The sequence below is a fragment of the Primulina eburnea genome, chromosome 15 (genome assembly GCF_022965805.1).
Source record: "Primulina eburnea isolate SZY01 chromosome 15, ASM2296580v1, whole genome shotgun sequence".
NCBI lineage: Eukaryota > Viridiplantae > Streptophyta > Magnoliopsida > Lamiales > Gesneriaceae > Primulina > Primulina eburnea.
In genome coordinates this window covers 1,174,101-1,192,167 of record NC_133115.1, presented here as the reverse complement: position 1 = coordinate 1,192,167, position 18,067 = coordinate 1,174,101, and positions in this window count along the sequence as shown.

Here is an 18,067-nt window from a genome sequence, read left to right as displayed (position 1 = left end):
GTATTTGAAAGACAGATCTCTTATTTGGGTCACCCATTAACATGTATTACTTTTTATTGTGAATATGAGTAAGGTTGACCCGTCTCACAGATTATGATCTGTGAGACAGTCTCACATGAGACTCACTCCAAAAATAAAAACATACATCTCCATCCATACTCAATATACACTATCAATCTACAATTGCAAAATTCAGCAATTATTTGTACTTGAGCCAAAAATAATACTCCACATTTTTCTTATTGTCCCTAAAATTTTAGGGTCACTCCTATTTCTCAATTCTTCATCCCTTTGGTAGTAATAATAATAAAAATCTTATTTCCTCATATTTATTCAAGTAGATGAATAATAAAGAAAATGTGCAAAAACAGTTAGTGGGAGTTCTCAATCGATTAAAAATTGAAAAGATAAGGAATGGGTAGGGACATCCCATCGCACAATCCACCAAAGATATATGCATGATTCGAACGAGTATCATGTTCACAAGCATTTTGTATATTAGTTATTCTACACAAACGATGCGTTTTTGTACAGTTTTTTTATCATTATCGGTTGACTAAAGTGAAATTTGACTAATTATGGATGGATCAAATTGTTATTTGAATTGATGAAATAAAAAAAATAAAAATAAAAGTGTGTGTTGAAATAAAAAAAAACACAAAACAAAAGTGTGATATTAGTATCATATAAGAGTAAAGTTGAAAGAAAAAATTGATGTCCTTCTTAGATGGTTACTATCGTTTCCTAACTTTAATAAAATAGAATATATATATATATAATACATATAAAAAAATTAATTAATTTATTTATCCTAAAAAAGGAATAGGTTTTTTTTTCTCATCCGCACTAGGAATTAGGACCGCTTACCACGTGTCAACTTCTTAACTCGATTCCATCGTCTGACAAACGACAAATCTTTCCAACTTTGGGCATAGTATCTCCATTGTTTACTTCAAGTAATATGTTTGGCTTCTCATGGTATTGAAATTTAAAAGTGTTATTGCCACGCCCATGGTAAAACTATAAACTTCAAATAATATATGTATTTTTAAATCGAAAGACAACCACAACTACCAGAGACCGGGTTTGGCCTAAGTAGTCTCACCCTCTTTCCTCTTGTAAGTGGCTCGAGTTCGAGACCTCCCCACTCCATAGTACTCAGCGTTAACCTACACATGTTTTGTTCCATAGGGACGAGCAACCACCTAATTTGTTCAATGTACTCAATGCTAGAGCTAAATGGTGGATAAAAGGAATCATGTGTGTTTGAAAAAACAACCCAAAACAAAATTCAGTGGGGCAATCATTGAAAAAAAAAATTATATAAGAAAATAGTAAATGAGATACAAGTGGAGGAGCCATGGCATGAAAGTTATTTCCCTTTCCTTGGAAGTGATTGCCTCAAGTGGGAAGCCTCCATTATGCGAGAAAACATAGATCACATACCCAAATTTAATCAACTTCTGCGAAATATATTTCACAAATAAAAATATATAACCAAAATTATAACCTTTTTTTCAATATAAGTAACTTTTTTTCCTTTTTTTTTACTGTTTTTCTACTGAAAGCTTCTCCATCCATCAGCACCTAAGTAAAAATCATTTCAGTTTGGATATTTCAATTGGATAAGCAAAGATTTAGATTTAGTGGTGCAAGTTTTTACATATAATACCATTTTAAACGGTTCAGCTAGCCTTTTGAATAATTTTGGATAGGAATCCCATATGTGCAATCTGTCAAACTAGGCTACAAGTAGAACAAAGCAAGAGGGTCGAATTTGAACAAGACATGGCGACGGTACTTCTGATTAAGAGAAGAGCATCATCATTTAAGGGACCAAAAAAATTTAATTAGAAAGATGTATCCTTAAATTTTATAGAGGTTTGTCGAATATGCGAGACCCCATAAAAGCATATTTCACGACACAACTCGATTTCTATTAACTGTGTCCGTATGGCTCTTACTATCGCTCTACATGCACGCATCGCCTGCGAATGGTTGTCGGTGTCTGTATAATGCACATCCAGTGTCAAGAATACAATTTGAAAGACTAGTTACAGAGAGGCAATGAAAAGTGGCTCCACCATTACCCCAATTCCTTTAATCAATCTTAGTGCTCCGTATATTATTCTTATGGCCAAGATTTGGAATGCATGGACGGATTCTCTCCTTAAATCTTCTCTCTTACTAATCCATAGTCCGAAAATGTAACGATGGGAAAGATGATAAAGGAGTAAAAAAGGAGAGGATTCATTAAAAAGATAAACTGTGTCGAGAATCTAACCTCAACTCCACTTCTCCACCTTTTCAGTGAATACTAATAGAGAAAAGTGTCACATGTTATCAGTCATACATGGTTGGATCTGATCCAAAAGTGTCACATGTTATCAGTCAAAATTATCAAATATTGATCATATGTTGAAAACAAGCTGATGCATATTCGACCAACTGTAATGTAAAGCAGATGGGTATCATGTGTTGTTCTTGCACACTTTTTAAACGAATATATCTCAATGAGATCTCGAATAACATTCCCACTAGTAAAATAAAAATGTCGAATTATATCCAAGTTTCCTGAGATTTTGCATTGGCAGGAAAACATCCACGATTTGAAAAGTCACAACCACCACCTGTGATATGTGTAGCCTCAGATTTACACTCTTTTATTGCAACATCAGTGAGGGTAGGGTGAAAATGTTATCACGACCTTTGACCGAGGTTAATCGACATTGTTCAACAATCACATAATCTCGTTAACCTCTTCTCCCTGTGCATTTAGCAGTTGTTACATATGCTCGAGTACAGTTTGTTGGTTGGCGATTTTTCTGCACTCAGGTTTTGGTTGTTGAGCTCAAGTTGTCGCACATAGTTTCCTTTCATGACTATATGCATTGAACTCTTGTTGGAGTTGGTTATAAATGTCACGCCCCGAAACCGGAGTTAGTCGACACCGACGTTGTTCAACAATCACACAATCGACAATCAACGAGCCTCATAGTTCATTATAAACAAAAACCAGTCTTTTCATAATTAACTCAAAATAAATTTGTCTTACATCGATAAATTCCAAAATGAAATAAAAAAACATATGGAAGCATTGTACAACTTGAATCAAAATTTTGGAAGAACATAAGCGAGAAATCTTCATATCTCGAAACTTCATCACCAACACCAAAGCATGTCTTGTTCATCCCCTTCTACTTGATCTTCGTTCTTATCTGAAGAAGGTAGAGTAAGGGTGAGTGTTTGAGGAAACACTCAGCAAGTAAGGGCCGATCGATCATAGTTGATAACAAATACACACACATATATCGTATATCAGTCGAATACAAACAATATGTTCAAATTATATCATATCATATTAAATCAAACAAATGACACTGAAATCATCTTATTTTACATGACTAACTTATTAGTTCCCTAAGTTATATCCTCTAACGGGTCAAGGCCTAGTATCGGTTATTATATCCAACTGCATCAAGGCCAAATCAAATCATATGTCAGAATTTTCTGATCATTTCAAATGTGAATCATAACAGTGCTTTCAAAAGTATTTTTCTCAAACATGTTTTCAAATATCATTTAGCAAATCAAAGGAATAGCATATGCCGATCGAATTTCAAGAAGCATAAATAATTTATTTTTGAGCAAACGTAGACACACTTATTAAGAACAACTATGTCAATATATATATCAAATAGTACACTTATGAAAAGCAAATGTACATAAAAGAACAGCAAAACCCCACTTATGAAGATATATCAAAAGCCCACTTATGAAGATATATATATATATATATATATATATATATATATATATATATATATATATATATATATATATATATATATATATATATATATATATATATATATATATATATATCAAAAGCCCACTTATCCTTGGTTCAAATGTACGATTCGAACTTAATCGATACTTGGGTAAAACTTGGGTCGAACACGAGCAGCACTTGGGTAGCACCTCAGCCATGATTTGGGCAGCACTTTGACAGCACTACAATGGACGAATGCATCCTCTCATCTTTTCTTTAAGTGTTCGAGACTTATGAGTGATTTGTGAGGACTTTTGGAGAGATTTTACACTAAACCAAAGCCTCTATTTATAAGCCTCCAAGAGTAAGGTCAATGGTCATTCTATTCATTGTCATTTATCTCCCTTAAATGTCATTATTCATGGTCATGAACTTCCTCTTAATGACACATAACACATATTCATGAATATTAATCTCACATTAAAAACTCTTATTCATGGTCATTAACCTCCTCTTAATTATCATTATTTTGTTTTTAGTATAGGCAGTTTAATAGCTGATTTATTGTGGTTTAAATTAGTCATTAAAATGGTGATAAATGGTCAATAATGAGGGGAAAATGATCATTCAAATTTTCAAGATTATGATTGCATGGAACTAAAAAATATTGTGCCAAAATGAGCTGAAATTTCCTATGACATATACAGGTTTTCTTGTTGCAAGACTTTGGGTTTTCACAACAAAAACCTTTCGTGGAGTGATAGTGGATGCACCAAGCTTCGGAGATGGCTAATGTTTGCTAAACATACTTTTGCGACTCTTGCAACTCTTCTTTGTAATCTTTGAGATGTTTTTTCGTAAATTTCTTGTCGAACGAGAGTTGTCTCATTTATACTTGAACGCGATCCGAGCTTCCTTCAACTTCTCTTTGCACGAAGTAAACTCGTAATGATACCCCAAACGTAGACACACTTATTAAGAACAACTATGTCAATATATATATCAAATAGTACACTTATGAAAAGCAAATGTACATAAAAGAACAGCAAAACCCCACTTATGAAGATATATCAAAAGCCCACTTATGAAGATATATATATATATATATATATATATATATATATATATATATATATATATATATATATATATATCAAAAGCCCACTTATCCTTGGTTCAAATGTACGATTCGAACTTAATCAATACTTGGGTAAAACTTGGGTCGAACACGAGCAGCACTTGGGTAGCACCTCAGCCATGATTTGGGCAGCACTTTGACAGCAGTACAATGGACGAATGCATCATCTCATCTTTTCTTTAAGTGTTCGAGACTTATGAGTGATTTGTGAGGACTTTTGGAGAGATTTTACACTAAACCAAAGCCTCTATTTATAAGCCTCCAAGAGTAAGGTCAATGGTCATTCTATTCATTGTCATTTATCTCCCTTAAATGTCATTATTCATGGTCATGAACTTCCTCTTAATGACACATAACACATATTCATGAATATTAATCTCACATTAAAAACTCTTATTCATGGTCATTAACCTCCTCTTAATTATCATTATTTTGTTTTTAGTATAGGCAGTTTAATAGCTGATTTATTGTGGTTTAAATTAGTCATTAAAATGGTGATAAATGGTCAATAATGAGGGGAAAATGATCATTCAAATTTTCAAGATTATGATTGCATGGAACTAAAAAATATTGTGCCAAAATGAGCTGAAATTTCCTATGACATATACAGGTTTTCTTGTTGCAAGACTTTGGGTTTTCACAACAAAAACCTTTCGTGGAGTGATAGTGGATGCACCAAGCTTCGGAGATGGCTAATGTTTGCTAAACATACTTTTGCGACTCTTGCAACTCTTCTTTGTAATCTTTGAGATGTTTTTTCGTAAATTTCTTGTCAAACGAGAGTTGTCTCATTTATACTTGAACGCGATCCGAGCTTCCTTCAACTTCTCTTTGCACGAAGTAAACTCGTAATGATACCCCAAAGTTGCTTGATTTCGAGCTCGAGATCGCTAAAAGTCTTGGCATGGGTCATCATTTTCGAACACGAAGTTGAGCAATCTTGACGCTTCTTTGAGACTTGCTAGAAAGGTGGCTCGAAAATATAAGAGGTTGTTGATTTTTGGTGCGACTTTTTTCATCTATGAGAAGGAATTTATGTAGGAATTTTGGAGAATATGTATGGTAACATTTTTAAGACCATTAATTCAATTTTAATTGTTATAATTAGCATTTAATTGAGCAATAATTTCTGGGTTAATGAATGCATTTAAATTTCGAATTTAAGAAGCCTTTAATTACATGTTAATTAAGAGCTTAAATTTTCAAAAATCAGTTTAAAGTGGATTCAATTTTTTTAAAAAAAATATGGGTGAATGTGAGAGCTAAATTCTTTTAAAATTTTGTCATTATAGTGTTCAATGTAGCTTTCAAAATTTTATAGATCGACAATGATACATAAGGTAGGTAAATGATGATGCTTGATAAAAAGAAACATCATTGGAGGAAAAAATTTCGAACAATATATGAAAATCGTGAAATATAGTGCCGATATGATTGTATGCGAACAAGTAGACGAATATTTAAAATTCAAGAGAAGAGACACGGTATATAATCCACTCAAGAAATGTATTATATATTTAGTTCTTAATAATTAATTGGCAGCTTTCAATTGAACAAAAAAATGAGATTTGAATTGTTCCTTTGTGCAAGAAGAATTTATATACATAGGATTATGTGAAACGTTCACAAATTAAATTGGAGATTGAAGGCACAAAGATGAAACATTCCGATCAATTGGATTTATACATTAATATTTACGTTAAATGATTTGATTTATATTAATTTTTTTAAACAAGAATTTAATAATAGTTTAAGACCATACTTAAACAAATTAAAATTTATTATTCGACATTAAAAGTAGAATCGGGAATGACGTTTCAAATCAAGAACAAATATACTTACATGTATATATATTTGTTTAAAATCCTAAATATAATTTGTTAACTTTATTGAAAAATTAGTCGTGAGTATCATATTTTCATTTAAATGTCAACCAAAAATAGATCTAAAAAAACATGACTTAAAACTTTCTAACGATGATTTAATGCAAGCACTAGTCCAAAATCAATCTAACTCAAGTCCGGAAAAAATTTATCAATATTAGATTCTCTATTGACCATTTAAAATAAAGATTAGTCCCAAAATTAATTCCACATAAATCCCAAAAATCATATTTAAATTTTTTTTATCGACCATGTGATGTCAGCAGGAGTTCTCAATCGTTATTATTATTATTTTTTAGCCAGACACTTGCAGTAATATAAAACTCTTAAAAGTCAAACTACAACATAATATTGTCAAACTAACTTAAGTTTCAATAATAATATCCTAGAAAGTAGAAATTCCAATCGACGGAATCACATTAACATTAATTTCCAAATTTTTATTTCTTAAACTAAGTCCTACTTCTCTATCAAAGAAAATAGAACATGCCTATGCATATGGATAACAAACTTTCGGTGCAGAATCAATGAAATATTTAAAAAAGAAAAGATCGGAATATTTCAAATGAATGAAAAATATAATTCATGAGGATTAAGTAACAATTGGCAGAATTGGATTTTGAATTTCTTACGCGAAGTTATAAGTTATACGAGAATTTTCAAAAATGGAAAAAACTTAGCGCGGCTACGAAAGGTGTAGGAAGTCATTTCTTGAAAATCAATGGAAGGTTTAGAACATGATAATAACATGAAAAAACATCAAACAGTAAATTCCAGTCATTTCGATCGAGTTTTGATTCAAATTGGATTTTTCACAAGATTTTCAAAAGATGGAAAATCTGGCAATTGACGTATGTATATGAATAACTAGACTTTAGTTGTTTATCAAAATCCTCGGTGGGATTATGAACCTGACGGACTCTGATACCACATAAATGTCTCGTTCTGCGATCAGGTTAGTCGACATCGACGTTGTCCAACAATCATATAATCGTCAAACAACAAGCTTTGTAGTTCAGCACAAACCAAAAGCAGTCTATCATAATTAAATCAAAATAATATTGTCTTTGCAATGATATATTTCAAAAACGAAATAAAATATGCGGAAGCGTTTTACAGCTTGAATCGAAACTTAAGAATAGCATAAGCGGGTAATCTTCATGACTTGAAACTTCATCACCAATTCCAAAACATGTCTTGTGCATCCTCATCTACTTGATCTTCGTTTATTATCTGAGAGGGTAGACTAAAGGGTGAGAGTTTAAAGAAACGATCAGCAAGTGGGCGTCAATCGAACACAACCATACATATATACATATAAGTGGGGTTTACGAAAGTTAGAATATACATATAAACATAATTCTGAAAATCACATGTCGATACATGTGTCAAGACATGACATGGTCACAGTTCGAAACAAAGAATTAAAACAAAACGCGAGGACATATATAGCACGTAGATTTCATTTTTTCATTCATGAATTTGTCCCCTATATATTACTACTCTAAAAGCCTAGGTCATATAGTGGTTTTATACCCACCGTGGAGAGCCATATGAATTTGTCTCCTATGTATTACTCCTCTAAAGAGCGAGGTTATTGAACCGGTTTTATACCTACCGAAAGGGCCCATAAGTACAGTTTTGCACCCATCGTATATGGCCATATCTTATCAGGTTTTCTTTCCATTTCAAAATCAAATAATAACAATGCTTCAAAATCAGATATTTGAACAGAACTTAACAAGACAATATGAAACGAAATGGATAACAAAAATCTAAACAAAACTTAATGAGACAGGATGAAATGAAACGATTTCATAACAATGAGGCATAGTGTAAGGCCCGAGAATTGAGTTTGATACTTTGTATTGATATATATAAAGTATGAATAAGGAAGACAACAACAGAAGTGGAGAAACGATGTTGCAAAACTAGAATATTTTGAGAAAACAGCACCGCACCCGCGGTGCCAGACATCACCGCACCCGCGGTGCTAGCAGGAGCGCACCTGCGGTGCTCGAATCCAGAAAAATAAAGATAATGCCGAAGCATGAGCGCACCCGCGGTGCATGACACGACCGCACCCGCAGTCATGCGTGTTGCATGAAAAATGATGCCACGTTTCAGAATTTGCATGCAGTATATATATATATATATATATATATATATATATATATATATATATATGTATATATATATATATATATATGTATATATATATATATATATATATATATATATATATGTATGAATTACACGTTTCATTCTTCAAAAATTCAGAAAGGGGCGAAGCTTTTGGAGAGAAAATCCTTACGCCTTTAGATTTGTGATTTTGAAATATCCGTGTATCAGAATTCGAATCCGAACGCAGTACCGTGTTCCTTTCGACTCGAGCTACACAAGGACGTAAGTTTCATTATGTTTTGCAGTGTTTTGAAATTATGATGTTGTCAGAATTGAATATGATTCAGATATGATGTTTCTGCTACCGTAGATATTATAGAATTGAAGTCAGATTAAAGAACAGATTGTTTCTGTAATTGTTATGATTTTCGAAAGATATTGACTGAGATTTTAATATCAGAATTGTATATTATTGATTTTGAATATACCGATATTGAGATTATGAGTTTTGGTATTATATCTGGGATGTTCAGATTGACGGGGTTATTCAGATTGTATTGTTATGCCGTCGAAACATCAGTATTGATTTAGATTGATCAGATATGATATTGATTGAGATTCATTGTTAGATTGTTGACTTGGATCAGATTGTATACCGAGTTGAGTATTGATCAGAACAGATTTTGAACTGAGATATATACTGATATTGTATTATGTGATTTGTCATTATCAGATTGATATGGACAGATTCGACTTCGAGACATCGTCTTCGTCAGACAGAGACGACAAAGGTATAATTCATGTGATATTCGGGAAGACATAACTCAAATCAGATCTCATTTGAGTTTCCCAATAAAATCACATACTAGATTATTGTTATATTCTGATATGAATATGCTTTGTTTATATGCTGATATGCTACTGCTCTGTTTATAGATTTATATGCATTGCATTTCATATAGGAGAGTCTTGACAGACAGTCATACCTCTAGATGTTCGGTGTATCTCAGCTTAGGAGCAGTTCTGACTCCTATTGCAGCCGTCGATACAGCTCAGACCGAAGTCTAGGAATAAGACGTACAGTCACCCCGAGTGGGAGGGTAGGTGACAGCCATTGACGTTTTATTCACACCGGGATCCCTAGAGTCAACATGGAGTCGAGTCATGACATGATTTGATTAGAACTGCATGCGTAGATGAATGGGATTCATAGATTATGGAGCCCATTGCTACTGCTTTCAGTTATGATAGCATGTTTTTATGATTTGATTTGAGTAGCATGCTTATCTGATTTGTGTTGCATGCTTATTTGATTTGATTTCATAGATTATGAAACATATTGCTTTTAGTTTATTCATGATAGAATAATTCATGATTTACTTTGTGTATATGCATGTTTACCATGTTTTATACTGGGATTTATTCTCACCAGAGTTATCCGGCTGTTATCTTATTTTGTATGCCTGCATGACAACAAGTGGGACTGGATCGGGGTCAAGAGAATGAGGAAAGAAGAAGAGTTAGCGTGGTGATTCCGGACTTACTGTAGATTTGGTTTATTACTTGAACTTAGTAACCGAACCTTAGACTTAGATTGTACAGTATTGTACTTTTATACTGAAATGTATTTTATACTGAGATGTATATTATCTAGATTCCATTACCTTCCGCATTTACATTTTAAAAAGAAAAATTTTTAGACCATGTTTATCAGAACTGATAATTAAATCCCAACGATGATTAAGAAGATGATTAGCGTCTGGGTCCCCACAACAGGTGGTATCAGAGCGATAGATCATTTAGATTGAGATAGTCAGAGTTGATAGATCTTTTAGACTGAGATAGAAGAGAATGAGCGGGGTAGATAGATTGAATTTTCTTTCCTTGCATGTGATTGCTAGCATGAGAATTATTTCAATGTTGAATTATCTTGTGTGTGCTAGCATGATTTATTGCTTTCCCTATTACATGTTGTTGTTATCGGAGTTGATTGCAGCATGTAATTGTTAAGCCTGAATCCGAACCGAGTCTGGATCAGAGGTATATGATCAGAGGAGGGCTGAGACAGATTGTATAGATTATGTACTAATCTGTTTGATTATCAGATATACCGCCTCGAAGAATTTCAGAAAAGGGCAGTACTTCGTCTGAACAGCTAGATGCATCAGAAACTCAGATAGAAGTAAAGATGAAAGAATTTCAGTTATTGCAACCGCCGACTCTGAATGGTATCGAGACGTCCGAAGATTGTCAGAACTGGTTTGATGATATAGAAATTTTGTTTGATTTACTTGATTGTACAGATGAACAGAGAGTTAAAATGGTACCTTATCAGTTACGAGAAGCCGCCAGGAGTTGGTGGATTATCAGTAAAAGAATGTTGGAACAGAGAGGTACAGTGATTTCGTGGGAAATATTCAGAACTGAATTTTATCGACGATTTTTCTCAACCTCATACCGAGAGGACAAGAAAGCAGAGTTTGAGAATTTGAGCCAAGGTCAGTTGAATATTGATGAATATACCGCCAAATTCTCTACTCTACTGCATTTTGCTCCTCAGATAGCTGGAAATGATGAAGCTATAGTAAATCATTTCATCAGAGGGTTGAATTCGGAGGTAGTTGCATTTATGAATCTGCAGCGACCTTACCATTTTGCTGACATCCTGCGTAGAGCAAAGAGAGCTGAGGCGAGTCTGATTAGACAGCTAGGGAGGTTGTGTGTGAAACAACCCCAGACACAGCAATCCCCTCTCCGATTTGATCGAGGCAGTACGAGTGGAAAGCAAGATTTGATGAAAGCTCGGAAGAAACCATTCAAGAAACTGGGAAGCGGTTCATCTAGCTCCAACGTCTCTGGTCCAAGCCATACTGGAGTGTATTGCAGGAGTTGCGGAGGGAGACATCCCACCGAGCAATGCCAGGGAGTGACTGGTAGATGCAATATTTGTGGACAGCCGGGACACTTTGCTAAAATCTGTCCCCAGAAGCGTTCTCGAAGATTGTAGGGAACAGAGTTCAATTGAAAACACAGATCAAGAATTCACAACAGGTACTATTCTTTATGATTCTATTGCATATGTATTGATATATACTAATGCATTTGTTAAGAATATCTGTGACTGAGTTGCATGGAAATATGCTGTATCTGTTGGGTTTGTATGTACTGTAGTATTGATGTCCTTGCTTGTTGAGAAAATGTTGATATCAGAGATTTCTGTATATATTGTATACTACAGTAAGATGAGAATGAAATAGAGATAGATTATGATGTACTTGTGTTTTCTGATTTGAACACATTATTGATATTAATATGTTGAACAAGTACAGACATATTGTAGAATTTGTTCCAGAAATAGTAAGATTCATACCAGAAATGACTGATCAGTGGAGATACCACGATAAGGATTCTAGATTTAGAATTCCTTTGATATCTGTATTGTATATGACTCGATTAATATAGAAAGGAGCAGATTGCATCCCTATGTATTCAATAGACCTACTGGAATCGAGCCTAGCATTGGCAGATTTGCCAGTGATATATGAGTTGGCTGATGTTTGCCTAGATAAGATTTCAGATTTATGTGATCTCAAAAAAAAATAGACTTCAGAAATTGAATGGAGATTATGTATGGTTTGTATGTTAGATTCAGTACAGAATAATATTGAATATACAGAATAATACATACCGAATTGAAAGAGTTGAATATCTGACGATGTTAGTGAATATTCTGAGAATTAGAATTATTGTATACAGAAACTATTCAGATAATAATTCCGCTTGAAACAGATTGTATTCAGAGTAGGTAATATCTGAAATTAGTATACAGATTGACTTTGACACAGTTGAGATTGCAATCAGTGACAGATAGGATACCGATATCAGAAAGACCAGAATGTTCAGAAATGTCAGAAATGTCAGAAATGTATTTTGTCTGATTTGACAGATTACTTTGTTCGACTGTTGCTTTATATCTGCTGAATATTGTTATTGTTCTAAATCAGTATTTGAGACATCTTATATTGTTTTGGGGAGCATATTTGATTTGCAGATGAGATATAACAGTTGATCAAAATGACATGAAGATATTCACCAGAAATCATTGTTTTATGAGTTCACTGAACTCACTAGATCTGTATAGGTTACTGATATTTTGTATCTGATTTGATATTACTGTTGTTTTGAACCCGTATATGATACAGATTGTTGTGAACCGTTGAGAATATATACAGTTCAATTGTATTAGAGTTGTTTTCGAGAGATACAGCTATGCAGAAATGCGATCAGAATGTTCAGAGCTTGATTGATAATCAGAATGGAGCATCGATCAGAGTAACAGATATATGATTTTGTGTTTTGTATGAAATTGACTAGCTTGTGATATCAGAATGTTTCAGTATTGTATAACAGAATTGATATCGATAGTCAGAGCCGAATACCAGATAAGTATTTCTTCTTTAATTTTTATTATTAACTGATTGTTATGCCGAATAATTCGAAGTTGAAATCACAGATAGTGTCAGATATGCGCTGTAGTGACTTCAGTTGTCATGTTTGTGACTGAGAATATATGATATTCGAACTGACAGTTTTGATATAGACAGATTAAGTCAGTAGTGACAGAATTTATACTGAAATACGAACATAATGGGTACCGATATGTCTAAACTGCCAATAGATAAAGACAGAAATCAGAAGATCATTACAGATGTGTATGTTTCTGAATAGAAATGGGAGTGCATTTCTATGGCTTTCGTAATGAAATTACCGCCATTTTCTCCAGATTGAAATATGATATGATTGTGATTGACAGATTGTTCAATCTATATCTATCAGTTTGTACAAGATGATGTACAAACATGAGCAAATGACACAGATTGATGTCAAAGAAATGATCAGATTGCACAGAATGTGGCAATAAAATGTATCAGATTGTGATTGTGATTCATTTTGCACATATGGCAGAGTATACCATACGTTATTTCGCAAATTTTTTTTTCCGATTGACGGATAGCCAGAGTGTACTATCCAGATATGGAAGATATCCAGAGAGCAGTAGTGCTGGATGTTAGTACTAGTTGACATAAGGTATTGTTACTTTATGGGTGATTGTATGGTGATAGCTATCAAAAGAGTACTGAGATAGTTACAGACGACACATTGTACAGTGAGTACTACAGAGTCCTTATAAAGAAGATTCAGAAAGGAATAAAGATAGATCAGAAATGACAGATTTAATAAACCAACATCTGATGATGATGCTTGGTATTTGGAGTGGAAGATTGAATATATCCTTGATCGGGATAAACAGAATTAATAATCATTAATAGTATTGATTTACTATGAACTGTAGATTGACATATACGGATGTTGTATAGCCAGTACTGCGAGATTGATTCTGTCAAAAGAATTTGGAGAAGTATTATGATGTTATACTTAGTGAATTCTTATTCCAGATTAGAATCAGAGATTTGAGTTTTGATTTAAACTTTATACTACATTCCTTATAGTATATCTGAACTGATTACTTGTGAGTTCGGGGACGAACTCAGATCTAAGAGGGGGAGAAATGTAAGGCCCGAGAATTGAGTTTGATACTTTGTATTGATATATATAAAGTATGAATAAGGAAGGCAACAACAGAAATGGAGAAACGATGTTGCAAAACTAGAATATTTTGAGAAAACAGCACCGCACCCGCGGTGCCAGACATCACCGTACCCGCGGTGCATGGACAGTAAGTTGGCAAGAAATTCCGTAGCATTACCGCACCCGCGGTGCTAGCAGGAGTGCACCCGCGGTGCTCGAATCCAGAAAAATAAAGATAATGCCGAAGCATGAGCGCACCCGCGGTGCATGACACGACCGCACCCGCGGTCATGCGTGTTGCATGAAAAATGATGCCACGTTTCAGAATTTGCATGCAGTATATATATATATATATATATATATATATATATATATATATATATGAATTCCACGTTTCATTCTTCATAAATTCAGAAAGGGGCGAAGCTTTTGGAGAGAAAAACCCTTACGTCTTTAGATTTGTGATTTTGAAATATCCGTATATCAGAATTCGAATCCGAACACAGTACCGTGTTCCTTTCGACTCGAGCTACACAAAGACGTAAGTTTCATTACGTTTTGCAGTGTTTTGAAATTATGATGTTGTCAGAATTGAATATGATTCAGATATGATGTTTATGCTACCGTAGATATTATAGAATTGAAGTCAGATTAAAGAACAGATTGTTTCTGTAATTGTTATGATTTTCGAAAGATATTGACTGAGATTTTAATATCAGAATTGTATATTATTGATTTTGAATATACCGATATTGAGATTATGAGTTTTGGTATTATATCTGGGATGTTCAGATTGACGGGGTTATTCAGATTGTATTGTTATGCCGTCGAAACATCAGTATTGATTTAGATTGATCAGATATGATATTGATTGAGATTCATTGTTAGATTGTTGACTTGGATCAGATTTTATACCGAGTTGAGTATTGATCAGAACAGATTTTGAACTGAGATATATACTGATATTGTATTATGTGATTTGTCATTATCAGATTGATATGGACAGATTCGACTTCGAGACATCGTCTTCGTCAAACAGGGACGACAAAGGTATAATTCATGTGATATTCGGGAAGACATAACTCAAATCAGATCTCATTTGAGTTTCCCAATAAAATCACATACTAGATTATTGTTATATTCTTATATGAATATGCTTTGTTTATATGCTGATATGCTACTGCTCTGTTTATAGATTTATATGCATTGCATTTCATATAGGAGAGTCTTGACAGACAGTCATACCTCTAGATGTTCGGTGTATCTCAGCTTAGGAGCAGCTCTGACTCCTATTGCAGCCGTCGATACAACTCAGACCGAATTCTAGGAATAAGACGTACAGTCACCCCGAGTGGGAGGGTAGGTGACAGCCATTGACGTCTTATTCACACCGGGATCCCTAGAGTCAGCATGGAGTCGAGTCATGACATGATTTGATTAGAACTGCATGCGTAGATGAATGGGATTCATAGATTATGGAGCCCATTGCTACTGCTTTCAGTTATGATAGCATGTTTTTATGATTTGATTTGAGTAGCATGCTTATCTGATTTGTGTTGCATGCTTATTTGATTTGATTTCATAGATTATGAAACCTATTGCTTTTAGTTTATTCATGATAGAATAATTCATGATTTACTTTGTGTATATGCATGTTTACCATGTTTTATACTGTGATTTATTCTCACCGAAGTTATCCGGTTGTTGTCTTATTTTGTATGCCTGCATGACAACAAGTGGGACTGGATCGGGGTCAAGAGAATGAGGAAAGAAGAAGAGTTAGCGTGGTGATTCCGGACTTACTGTAGATTTGGTTTATTACTTGAACTTAGTAACCGAACCTTAAACTTAGATTGTACAGTATTGTACTTTTATACTGAAATGTATTTTATACTGAGATGTATATTATCTAGATTCCATTACCTTCCGCATTTACATTTTAAAAAGAAAAATTTTTAGACCCTGTTTATCAGAACTGATAATTAAATCCCAACGATGATTAAAAAGATGATTAGCGTCCGGGTCCCCACACATAGCATGATCGAATAACTAACGAATCATAAAATGAGAATGATCGAATACCAAACGAAGCATAACATAGATCGCTTTAAAATGTATATATCTTGAAAACATAATGCCCACTTATCATATAAAATAAATGTGGAAAACTTTATCGAATATATATATATATATATATATATATATATATATATATGTGTGTGTGTGTGTGTGTGTGTGAAAGACCACTTATAAAAAACAAGTGTGCTAAACTTTGTGTACACAAAATATGACAATGAAAATTTAGGAAAAATAAATTAAATTGTAATTTTTTTACCAAAAAAAATAATAATAAAATATGGAGAATACAATTTTTTTATAAATGAGAATGACTGGAGAATTTTATACACCAATGAATGAGAAAAAAAACGTGCATAGATAGTGGTTTAGTGGGTCAAAACATTATGAATTCGGTAGGTTAAGGCACTTTATGAGTAATTAGGATATAATTAAGGAATGATTTGAAGACTAATCAATAATTTTAACACATGGGAAATCAATTCTCTAAAACATAGTTTGGTACACATGATAGGATAAACATGTGATATATAATATAATGATAAGTTAATGATAAATAAGATGTAGGATATTATATTTAATGTTTGGTATGATTTTAATAAGAGTGATTAAATTTATATATTAGATTGTAATGACAAAATTAACCTTATCATAATAAATTTTATAATTTCAAAGTTGTTGCTTGAGTTCATATTTTTTATCTGTTCATGTGTCGATAGTACTTGCATGATTTATTTATTTTTACCTAATTTTATATATTATGTAATATGATAATTGAACCCTTGATTTTTTGAGTCAAGTCAAATATCAATTTTTAAGGTTAATCGAGTGATAATAATAATTTTATTGAGATTTATAAAAATTATTTATATAATTATCTCGAATTCATTTATATAATTATCATATTATATAATATATAAAAATAAATAAAATATTTATTTGATTTTAATTTCTACCTACTAGCATAGATTTATAAAAAAATCATTTATAAATTGAGGGTAATTAAGTCATTTGTAGTGTATTTTATCATTAAATTAAAATTATCACACCTTCTATTAGGGATATTTTATCCTTCTAAAAAATTATTTATCAAAGGCCCATGATATTATAATGAGTTTTTTAAAAAGGTACCAAACATGGGATAAGAAGGATTATTTATCAATCCCTGCCTTATCTCATGTACCAAACTATTGATAATATGACGTACAAATATAGATTTGAAAAACATAACCAACCTATATTTTTTCAAGAAATAAATATATTTTTATTTATTATATCGCAAATTGGATCACGTGTATCATAAATGCATCTGCTTGAAAAGAACAGATGCCATTGTAAATTTTCAAATGATACATGACGTTTTAGTATTCAAGCATTTCTTCAGGGGATGTCGATTTAGTTTTACCCAAACAGGAAGAATTAATGCGGTGGACAAGAACTGAAATGCATATAAAGTAAGAATCCACTCGCAGAACCAAACATAAA